Source organism: Oenanthe melanoleuca, chromosome 1 (assembly GCF_029582105.1).
Source record: "Oenanthe melanoleuca isolate GR-GAL-2019-014 chromosome 1, OMel1.0, whole genome shotgun sequence".
NCBI lineage: Eukaryota > Metazoa > Chordata > Aves > Passeriformes > Muscicapidae > Oenanthe > Oenanthe melanoleuca.
The window spans coordinates 91,151,072-91,163,139 of NC_079333.1; the positions used below are offsets into that span (position 1 = coordinate 91,151,072).

Sequence of the window (12,068 nt, forward strand, 5' to 3'; positions counted from 1 at the left end):
AATCAAACTCTTGCCTTAGACCAGCATGAAGTTATATTCCATAGCTTTAGTAGATCTTGCAGCCTTATGATTCCACAAGAGGAGAGGCACAGCATCCTTCTCTCCCTTTCCTCCTTTTTTCTAACCAGCTTCCAGAGAAAATAGAAAGAAAGAGAGAGAAGAAGAGAGGAATCTTCCTTTTTCAGCAAATGCCCTTTTAGCAAACCACTGGAGGGACCTGTCTATAATGTTACACTTACCTTGCCTTCAATTAAGTGTGATTAACTTAGGTCCTTCAGTTTACATGGTTTTATAGTACTGTTGCCATTTCACTGTTGTGAGAGTAAAGGGTTTTGGCTCTTTAGGCTCTTGTATCTCAGTGGTTGACATAGTTTTGAGTTAGAAATCAAGCTTACTTTCATTTCCTAATCAGATTAGCATTTAAAAACAAAACAGGAAACAAAAAATAATACAAATGTAACTGCATTTTAATCTTAAAGAATGGCCTAGCCAAGAAAAGCAGTATAAACTTTGTCTTCCTATGAATTTAATGCCAGATGTTTGAAAGAAAGTAATAGTTCAGGATGGTTCATTATTTCTAGTAAAATCAAGGAAGATACTAGTTGTGCTAATGTAAAAAGTGCAGCCAATTCATAGTATTTTAATGTATAGTATATTGCTGTGTAAAAAGTAGAAAAGTGCTTCTAATCCAGAATTCAGTTGATTTTGACATCACAAAATCACAGAGTATATATGAAGTAATAAATGAATGAATAAATGAATACTTTTTATTTATTTGCTTATAATTCAAACACATATAATTTATCCTTACCATTTGGCAGATGAAAAATTGAACATGAGCCAACAATGTTAAAAGACTTGATACCAGTACTTGCAGTGATAGGACAAAGGACAAAAGTTTCAAACAGCAAAAGTTAAACAGATTTAAATTGGACATTGGGAAGAAATATTGGACAATGAGGGTGGTAAGACACTGGAAGAGGTTGCCCAGAAAAGTTGTGAATGCTGCATCATTGGAAGTGTTCAAAGCCAAATTTTGAGTAACCTGATCTAGTGACAGATGTGCCTTCCTAAGGCAGGGAGGTTGGACTAGATGATTTTTGAAGGTCCCTTCCAAACCAATATCAGGACAGAGTGAGACACAATGTAACCTACAGTACATCCTACAGAACAGGGTTTGTACATCTTAGCAGGGTCTTAGGAGCAAAACTGCTGCTGCTATGATGGCTTTTTTACCAGCATTTTTTTAATAAGGCACAAAATTGGCAGTTGTCCTTAAAAAAAAAGTAAAATAAAAAGCCTAAAACCTTTCTACAGGACATATCCTAAATATTCTTGCCTGTTTAGAGCTGAGGTAGTCAAGCTCTATATCCCAAATTTCTCAGTCCAACTTTTGTGTGATTCTGCTGCAGTTTGCCAAACTTCTTGTGCAACAACCCCCAGGTGCTGCTCATAAAAAAATATATGGCCTAGTTAAAGAGAGCTTTCTTGGCAAAAAATACTGGACAATAATATCACTCTTACCTCTCAGAATGGAAACTGATTTTTTTGAGATATTTAATTACTTCCCTTGTTATATATTAAATTTAGAAATTAATGGTAAAATAATAGAAAATAATTGTTTTAAATAGGAGGAACTGGTATATTAAATATATTATCAGGAAATGTATGCAAATACTCTATCCTACTGTTACCATATTTACTTTTTTGAATCTTGATAATGATAGTTATTTCCTGTGTATAGCCAGCCATATTTTTCCAGTGCCTTCTAGAGCAGAAATCTATTTGTTGTATTGTACTTCTCTCTGCATGTGATACTGAAACACCAGTGTGTCACAGTACTATTTATGTGAAATGTGAAGATTCCAAACATTTCCTGTTCAAAGACATCTGTTTATATACAATTCTTACATTTGATTTTAGAGGTTCAGAAATGATTAGTTCATAAAAACATCCATTAATAGGAAGGAATTAACCCTTTACCTGCCTGTGTATCTATAGGAATAGTGCTGTTCCCATAAGAACATAAGAAATGTGGTGCTTGGGGCCTCAAGTGGTTATTTGCCATTTGTTCTTTGGAGTTTACCTTTGCAATAACTCCTCTCTTCCCCAAATAGCATTTAGTTACAGTTAGACTAATTTGTTTTATGTATCTATGTAAATATTGATCTGTGGTGTTTTTGTGAATGATCCTTCCTCATCTCTCATTTAGCCTTCAGACTGATCCTAAAAAACACATCTCACTGTGATTCTTATATGCAAGGTAGAGCCCTTTCAGAATTCTGCCTTGCCTTCACACTGGAAAAATATATTGTTCCATTTTTGTAACTTCTCATTGCAAACAAATTGACACATAGCATTCATAGTGTACTCAGATTAATTTCAAATGTAATATACTCATTTTATTGTTTTATTATTATATGAGTGAAAATTAGAAAAGGCAAGAAAATTATGATCTCAGGGCCCTCTCTGATCTCGTGACTCCACCATGACTTAGGGGCATCAAACACATCTTGGCCTAAGCAGAGTCTTCAAGTATTTCCAAACCAATTTAAAACAAGAATGGCATATTTCTCTTTCCAGGCCTCAAACCAGAAAAAGGCAGATTTTATTTTTCTTCCTCATAGGCATCTGCTGTGCTACTGAATGCTATTCTGAAACTTCAACAAAAACTCTTTTTGAATAGGCTGTGAATATTATTTTCAAGAGCACTTAGCTGAATTAAGGAATCAAAGTGCTATTTCATGACATAGTGAGTAATCTTTTTGAGCTAGTAATCTGTCTTCAATGAGGATGACCTGAAAAATTATTTTCCTTCCCTTCAAAAAGGATCCTCTGGAATTTAAATCAGTATATATTTTTCATGTTTAATGCATACATATACCAGAGGAAAAAAGTGCCAAATCATAATTTGTGGCTCTCAATGTATTTTGTTTGTATTTTTTTCTCCTAAATTCTGAGTGTCATCTAGAGGAGACAAAGAGTCTATATCATTAGTGTAAAAGTCCCTTGAGACAATTTTTGTAGTCAGGTTTGATTTCTTATTGGTAGTGACAGTGTCTATACAGAGATTCATTATCAAGTAACATGTTTTGGAGATGGTGATTTCACAGTAGACTTTGAGTGTCTAGTAACACTTAGGCACAAAAGTTAGAGAAGTAGGTGAATTAACAAGTGTACATGGTGATCCTCATGTCAAGGAGAAAAAAAAAGATGTATTGGGAGTGAGTTAATGCACACCAACTTTCATGTTAAATTAGATTTGCACAATTAAAATCAGAAAAATAGGAAATTGAATTTATTGAGATTTCATGATGAATATAATTCAGTCTTGATAGAACTCCTCTTTCCTTTATGGTGTGTAATTTATAGAAAGTGTTTAAAACCTGCTTCTGAATTCAACAAAGATTAAAAAGTTTGGCTGCTGAAAGACAATAAATGCTTATGCTCTGATGTCAGCCAATTTCTCATGGTTTGAATTTTACTTAATAAAAGTTATAAAAATTAAATAAACAACTGAAGTTTATAGAAAAGTGTGGAGCATTAAATGGGGGGGTTAATTTTTTTTCCATGCTTTAAGTTCTTCATACTTCTTCATACATTAGTCTGGCAAAAATGTTGTCATTATGCATTTGGTTCTAGGACCATAGAGATCTTGAGTTTAAAACTTAGTCTGACATTAATAAATGTTTAAACCTTTGAAGACATAAGAAAGAGTTTATTTTATCACTCCACATTTATTCAATCAATCACAATCAGCATATATTGGAATGATCAAATACCTGAAGCCTTAAATTCACCTGACAGTCTAATTCAAAATTGAATAGTCTCCCTCTGTGGTCACTACAGTTTGCCAAGGTCATGCCTAAAGAAATCCCTTTCATAATTTGGAAGAAAACATGGGAGACCTCAAAGTGGGAAATGAGACAATGTCTTTTTCATTATTCATTTTAGTTGTATATGTGAAATGGCATCTTAGATATGTGCAGAATGAAGATGCAAATTTATCCAAAAAGTTATCACAGCTGTCATGCAAAATGCAAATGCAGTGGACCCTCCTAAAACTGCATGACCATTTCTCATATTTTAGCATTTTAAGCAGGCTAAAACTCAAGAGTTATGTTAGAAATACACAGATTTAGGTTCAACAGATGTAAGGTCTAAAAGTGAATTTCAAGCAATGCATTTATTAGCTAATTTAAATACTAATAAGGAAATAGGCACTGATTAGTTATACTTTTTGACCTATAATAATCCATCATTAGTGCTGCAGTACAGGAAGTTTTTGCATTCTGCATTGTCTCTATTGCTGCTATACTTACAGGTCTTCAGACATCTTAAGCACAGACATCTTTCTGTGCTTTATTACTCACATATATTTATACATATCTAAAATATCATTCCAACATTCATATTCAAAAAATAATTTGAACTTATATGCATAAGAGAAATAAGATATGTGGTACTCATCTCAAGGAAAATCCTTATGCAAAAGTCAAAATTTGGTTGATTTATTCAAAGCTGCTAAGCAGTGTGCGTAGCTAATCTTCTGTGCACTATGCTGAAAATTTATCCTGAGGGTCTGAAAGACACATTATGCTTATAAAACTGTATAAACAGTCACAAGTAAATTGCAAGTTTACAGCGACATGGCAGTCCAAATCCAAACAAAAGGCAAGATCACAGTCATAGCTTAGCTGACTGCACACCAAAGTTGCCTTTTCTGTTTAAAATACTTCTCTTTTCTGAGCACTTCCATGGATGTACTTGTCCCACTCTGAGTCTAGGGGCATCTAAAAAAATTGTTTGATGTTCTGCACACTATCAGGACCTAAGAACTTCTTATCTGATTTCTACTGGTAGGTGGTTACATCTGGGGCAATTGCCTTACCTTACTTCACACTGAAAATAATTCAGAATTTTTGGGGACAAATTCTTAGGATAGATGAGCTGCATTTGAAAATCCATATTTTCCGCTTTGTGTACACTGTATATAAATCTCACCCCAATGTATGTAGAGCATGCACAGCTGTAGCTAGATTGTGCCTGCACTAGACTTTCAGAGGAGGATTACTCAGTCCTACCATGTTTAAAACTGCCAACAGTGGCAGATCTGGAATGTCTTCTGAGCTGGAAAACTGCTGTCAGCACACCAGAAGAGACAATAAACCCACTTCAGACCAGCTTTACTGTGGTTCCTGACTGAATGCCCATCTGCAGTGTGAGTGCCTCAGTTGCAGTCCAATTCATTCTTAAATTTACACTGAAAGAAAATCAAGTCACAAAATCCAAGAGGGCTTTGCTATGGAAACATAAGTATATTAAATATCCATGATTGGATTTACTGTAAATATGCATTCCTGTTACAAATTAAAACACTAATATAGATGTGTTTTTTCAGAACCAGATGGTACTTTTTGGCAGAATTTCCTGTTGACATAGAAGATCCCACTTAACCTGTCATAGCAGGAGCTAAGTATATTTGAGACTCCAGCTATGGAGAAGACTTCATTGTATGGATTGTTTCCATGGTCTAACTTAAGAAACAGTAGTGCAGTAGTACTGATTCAAGGCTTTGTACTGAAAGTACACTCTACTTTGTTTCTGCAGGAAGAACCTTATGCCTTTTGTAATTAGTTATGCACCTATTTTCTGTTCTAGTCAAAGAGTAGTTCTACCTCGTATTCACTCTCTCCTTTGAGGTTCATATGCTAATGGCCTCCTCATGAGAATCACATCTTAGGTGGATGTGTTCTGTTGACTGGCTAGATAATGTGCCATAGCATATCCTAATGATTTGTCCCAGAATTTTCACTCTACAGTGGTTGTGTTGTAGCTCTGAATGTTAAACAAGCTGTGTGCAGTGTTTATGTACTGTTCACCATATGTGCAGCCACTTCTTGTGTTGCTGTCAATGGTTTTATTATTTTCCGTCTTTACCTCAAGTGTTGTACTCAGTGACTAGGTCTGAAAGTGATAATTACTTCCCCACTGCAGAAACAAACTAATTTACATATTTATCAAAGGGAAACTGGATGGCTCTGAGCATACCACAGGAACATTTGCATATTTATAACCTGAAATGTCCAAAAGCTAAAATTAAGATAGGGATGTCTTGATCTTCATTATGAGCTTGTTTTAATACAAAGGTTTTAGTCAGTGGCTTTTGTAATCATATCAGTGCGTTAGAGTGAAGTATCTTTTCTTCATCACAGAAAATCAACAAAGAGATTAAAATGACTGTTAGCTTGTGAATGATGGTATGCAGAATCTGCAACATTAAGTTTTCATAAGGTGAAAATCTTAGTCTTTGAGCCCTGAAGAGATGATTAACTGTGGAAAAACCTTAAACTGCTGTAGCAGAAAGGGACTTCCAAGAGGGTTACTATGTAATAAATCTATTGGTATATAGTTGAAAGGCATCAATATATTTTCTGGGAGAAATGTGGGTTCCCAAATACTTATGCATGTAGCATTTATTTGTAGGATTTTATGCATTTATTCAAAGGCTTGCCACTCACAGAGGTGAGTGCCTGGAGCTGACTACAAGTTGTGATTCTGGTTAATGATGCTATTCAAAACCAAACATGAGCAGCAGTAGCAAATTCTGAACAGCAAACAAAACAGTAAAACCCCAACAACAATCAAACTGCCTCTTCTAGGCAGTGATGTGATGGCTTATTTTTTTCAGGCTGATCTATTGGAATCTTTGTTCAATAATTGTCTCAAGCTTGCCATAAGTTTCTGGATACAAAAGAGGTGTGAAAGTTTACTGGAGTTGGAAAAGAGTGTTGCCTTAACAGGAATTTCCTTTAATGTAACTATCTTTTTCTGAGCCAGATCCTTAACCCTCATTCTGAAACATATTTTGTCTTTGAATCTGGCAAACTGCTTTAAAGCTTTCCTCGCAAGTAGAGATTATTTTTTTTCCCAATGCCTAGATTACACAGAGGTATTCTGTTTCCTCTAGATTTTAAACACAATTTCAGCAATACTCCAAATTATTTTGAATTAATACAAATAATATTTCTTTCCTATTGACTTGAAATGACGGTGAACTAATTTTTGAATAAAATGCATTTTTTCATATGCTTGCTTGACTAAACCTTTGAACACTTTTCCAAATCACTAATACATTTGTAAACACATCATTGTTTTTCAGTGTTTGTACCTTGTTTACAAATGAATAGTCACTTTTTATAAGCCTCTCTTCATGTATATGCATACAGTAGGAGCTTTGCAGGAGTCAAAACTCAGTAATTATGATCATCATTAGCAAGGCAGGTTCAGCTACCACTCAGGCTGTGCTGGAGAAGTTGAAAAGCAGCATGGCACTGTGTTTCCTTCCAAAGAACAGTCAATTGCTCTTCTCACTTTCACATGGCTATCACTCCACTGAATTTGCCATTTTCAAATTCAGAATGAAACAATTCCTTATAATTTTACACATATTGAAGCAAGAATGGAGAGCAGACTATAGAGAGCACTCCTCAGTATATTTCACAAGAAGCTTCATTTAAATTTTGGAACACTGATGTAGTAATTGAAACAAGTAACAACACAGTCCTCAAGCTGTTTTCTATCTCAAAAAAATATAACTGGAAGAAAAATGCCCAATGACCTAACACCTTTGTCTGCTACAATGTTAGTCACCTACGTTGTGGGATACATTCCTATAATGGCAGAGGTAGGAGCAGCTTGATCTGAAACTCTGGTTGCTAAATAGCTGCAGAAAATATGGAGCTCTTTCAGCTAGATTGATTTTGATATTCAGAAATGTTGTCTTTCCAAATATGATCTGTTCAAATCATAAAAAAAAATTAGCTGGTACCATCCACATAGATCAGTACAGCAGTTAATTTTTCAGAACATGGCTTTCAATCAAGGTATTTTAATTTAAACTCTTTCTATTTTTATTGATAGTTTCCTGCTCTGGGGATAGTAAGCTATAGTTGCTTGAACAAAGTCATGGTTTTCTTGATGTTTTGATCTATTCATCCTACAGGTTCATATTCTGTATAAACTCTTGACCTCCAATCATTCTACTGAAATTTGTATCGCTTTCAGAAGTTTGCAATTAAATTCACAGGGGACACTAAGCCAGCTGTAGCCCCATTCTTCTAACTGAAGAGCACATGACATACAACATAACTCCAATCATATTTTATGGGTGAAGCAATACAATTTTGCCATCATCTCTTACACAGATATAATTTATCTGTTCACCACAATCATTAAAGTGTGCTGCTCATGCTAGTGCATGTGTAGCACTTTGGGTACAATTCATCTTACTGTCCTCGATATGACAGTGTTTAGTTTTCAGTTATTTGCCTATCTTCTCTTTTTTAGTCAACAGGTAAAAAAGTCTTTTTGCAGCTCTTCCTAGGCAGCTAAAAGAATTGCCATTGCCTGGGAATATTTATACATCAATTTTAATTTAATTTTAAAGTTTCTGAAATAAACAGAAGTAGTGAGAGTGAAGGAGTTAAAATAACAAAAAAAAATTTTGTATGAAAACAGTAAAAGGTGTGTTGTCTTGATGACAGTATTTGCTTCCAAAATTCATATAATATTCTACATGAACTATAACTATCCACAGACATCCACAATGCATTCTTTGCATTTTTCTTCATTGGCTACCATTTAGAAATACTGGTAAGTGAATGTATTTCTTGTGTTAGCAGGAGTCACATCATTCAAATGCACTTAAAAATGGCTTATCTCCTGGTTGCACACACTTTGCTGTTTATTTACAGTTTTCATTCTAGTAGGTGCCAGTGTTCAAGATCAAAACAGAAATGGGATGTTTGCTTGTGAGTGTGTTGTGACTGCCCTACTCTGACAATGCCGTTTTTTGCATTACCACTATTATTCTATCTGTACAGAAAAATGTTGCTGCTAAGATAAATTTTCACTTTAGCATTCATTAATTAAACCTAACATAGGCAGTCCTCTGTGTTTAAAACCCCTTTTGAAGGAAATTAAGTTTTACCATTGAGTTTAACAAGCTTTGGATGAGAATTTCTATGCATTGTATATGGCTAGGTTTTTTTTCTAAAATGAGAAGCATTTGAGAGTAAGTCAAGTTACTCAACCTCATTAAAAAATCGTTATAATGTCTTAAATTTAACTTTAATTTTAAAATTTCGGTTTAATTATCTGTGATAGCAAGACAATTTTCATTGCTTCCCCTATCTTCCCAAATTAGCTGGGAAATCAAAGTGGCCATTATTGAATGATTGCCAATGCCTTTGATCACCAGAGATTATTTAATGTTATATAGTGAGTGCCATAATATATATATATATATATTTATATATATTTTATATATTTTCATTTTGTTTAATGTACAAGATTAATTTGAAAGTTCAATTTCATCATGGAACATGATGTATGTAAAGAAGATACTGTAGTGCACATCACTGCACATATATTTCTTTGCATAATACTATATATATTATTATTGCATTGTATCATAAAATCATAGCTTGATACAGATTTGGAGGGAACTCTGGAGGTCATAGGGCTGAATACCTACACATAATTTCCTAATTTATCTTTATATTCTACTTTATCATCATTGGCACGTTTCCAAGAGGTATTGTAATCACTCTAGCAAGCACATTCTCCGAACAATTTCAGAAGCCAATGGGAAATTGCCTTTTTTCTTTTCTGGCACTAAGTCCACCTGATGCATGGCTTGTCAGATGGATCTGCATGATTTTCCCTCAACCCACCAACTTCAAAATGTCAGCATTTGTAACAGATTTTCTCAGCTCTGTTGGGAAATTTCAACTCCCACGAGGCTTCAAAATTTACATAAACAAATTCTCCTACTCTTACATTTCTTCTTTGCTCCTACTTTACAAACAAAATTAACAGGTATCTGCATATATTTAGTGGCTGATGTTCTTTTATTCATGACCCAATCATTTGAAAAATTAAGACAGTCAACCTTTTTTTAAAAAGACAGTTTTAGAATGATATAACATTAAGAGGCATCTAGAATTAGTAACAATAGAGTAAGGTAATTACTCCTTATCCAGAAAAAGAGCATAGCTACAGAAACAGTGATCTGAAAACCACTTACAAGGCTCTGTATTTCAAAGTTCTTATCTCATCCTTTTTGACACAATAATTAAGCATCAGATGATGAATTAATTTTTAGTGGACAGGTTAGCAAATCAAAATTAACATTCAAATTGGGCCATTCTTGGATGCTTAAGTAAAAGAATAAAGATGAAATGGTTGTGAAGACAGAATTAACTTTAAATGTTCCGAGATCCCTAAAGGACAGGTTCATTGTCAGGCTGATGTGAAGAATTATATTCTTAAGCTTTGGTCATTTTCCAGGACCAATAATTTTAGATTCCTAATCAGTATAAAATTCACTGGAGCAAGTTACAAAGAGCAGCTTCACTCTCATTCATGCAGAAACACACTTTACAGAATTCAGTCTAAGTAGGTTTCAGTGTAATTTATAAAACTGCAAGGCCCTCCACAAATGTAGTGTGAGGAGCCCTTTGTGAAAATGAAACTTGAGCTCATGGTGCCTAAGAGGTACAAAACATATTCCTGTGGATACTTGTTTTAAATGTGTGCACCGGGGTGTGTTTATTACCTTGCACATTTTGAGTTTGGTTGTTTTTGTTGAGATATTAAGGGCTCATTATTAGGCTTGATAATGAAACCACACATACTTTAGAGGTGGCACATACATTCTCTTACATTTGGCTTTTTTTCTGTCTTTCTCTAACATTCACATTGCAATTTTTGCCATGCTGCCTCTATAGGTTGCTAGGCAGCAAGGCTTTACCCCCAAACTGTGAGATCTGCTCTGCATGCTGACTCTCTTCAGTGTTACTGAAGATCCTCACTGGCTTCAATCTTCTTGCTAAGAGGTTTCCTTGATTGAGAGCAACTGCTTCCAAAAGTCACTTGCTCTCTGTGGATTAGCCCTTTTCTCTGATGTGCACAAATCCTCTCATATTGTACTTCAAGAAACCCTGCAGCAGCTGGTCATGGTCCCAGTTGCTCAAAGCCCTGCGTGGTTGTGCCCTACTGCATGCTGAATGGGCTGATTGCTGTGTATGAGGGAGTTTATGGGAAAAATGGCCTCAAAGAGGCATAAGGACACAAATATTTATATCTGCCATGGCTAATGAAAAAGTCATGTAAAGTCCCCAGCACCCAGAGGAGAGCAACAAGGCTGGTGGGGGGCTTAGAACACAAGTCCTTATGAGGAACTACTGAGGGAGCTGGGGTTGTTTAGCCTGGAGGAAAGGAGACTCAGAGGTGACCTTTTCACTGTCTGCACCTCCCTGGAAGGTGGTTATAGTCAGGTGGGGGTTGTTCTCTTTCTCCAGACAGCAACTTGTTGCAGTAATTATGTCCGGACACTACTGTCACCAACACCAGTCCTTTATTAAAAGCTTTTCATTCCTTCTCTCAGTGGACTTCTTTCAGGCAACTCTAACTCCTTTCCTCACAGGCAGCTTCACACAGCACTGACTCCCTCTCTCCTCTCTGCAAGTTTCCTTCTTCTTTCTGCATGACTGGCTAACCCCAACCTGTCCCTTAACCAGCTGCCTAACCCTGACTGTCCCTCACACAACATCTTCTTATCTTATCTGTCCCTTATATGACCACATCTCCCTTACCTCCTCACAGCCAGCAAACCCCAAATCTCAAGCTCCAACTTATGGCCAAATAGCCCACACTTTTATATCCCCATCCTCATTGGGCAGACAAGGCTGTTTCTGCTCCTCAGTACATTGGGACAGATTGCCTTCTGCACTAACCTTACAAATTATTCTCCTACAGCAGCTGACAGAACAAGAGGACACAGACTTAAGCTGCACCAGGCAAGTTTACGTTAGACATCAGAAAAAAATTCTTCATTGAAAGAGTGATTGGGCCCTGGAATTTTCTGTCCAGGGAGGTGGAGTCACCCTCCTTGGACATGTTTGGAAAAGACCGGATGTGGTACTCAGTGCCATGGTTTAGTTGAGGAAAAGGTGCTATATTAGGTTGGACTTGATGATCTCAAAGGTCTTTTCCAACCTAGT

The 12,068-nt window shown here is 35.7% G+C and overlaps 1 protein-coding gene across 2 annotated transcripts in view; it reads left to right on the top strand.

Annotated features, from left to right (window-relative positions):
* STS (steroid sulfatase) overlaps nt 1–12,068 on the top strand; it is a 95,961-nt gene that overhangs the window by 42,115 nt on the left and 41,778 nt on the right. The window lies entirely within an intron of this gene.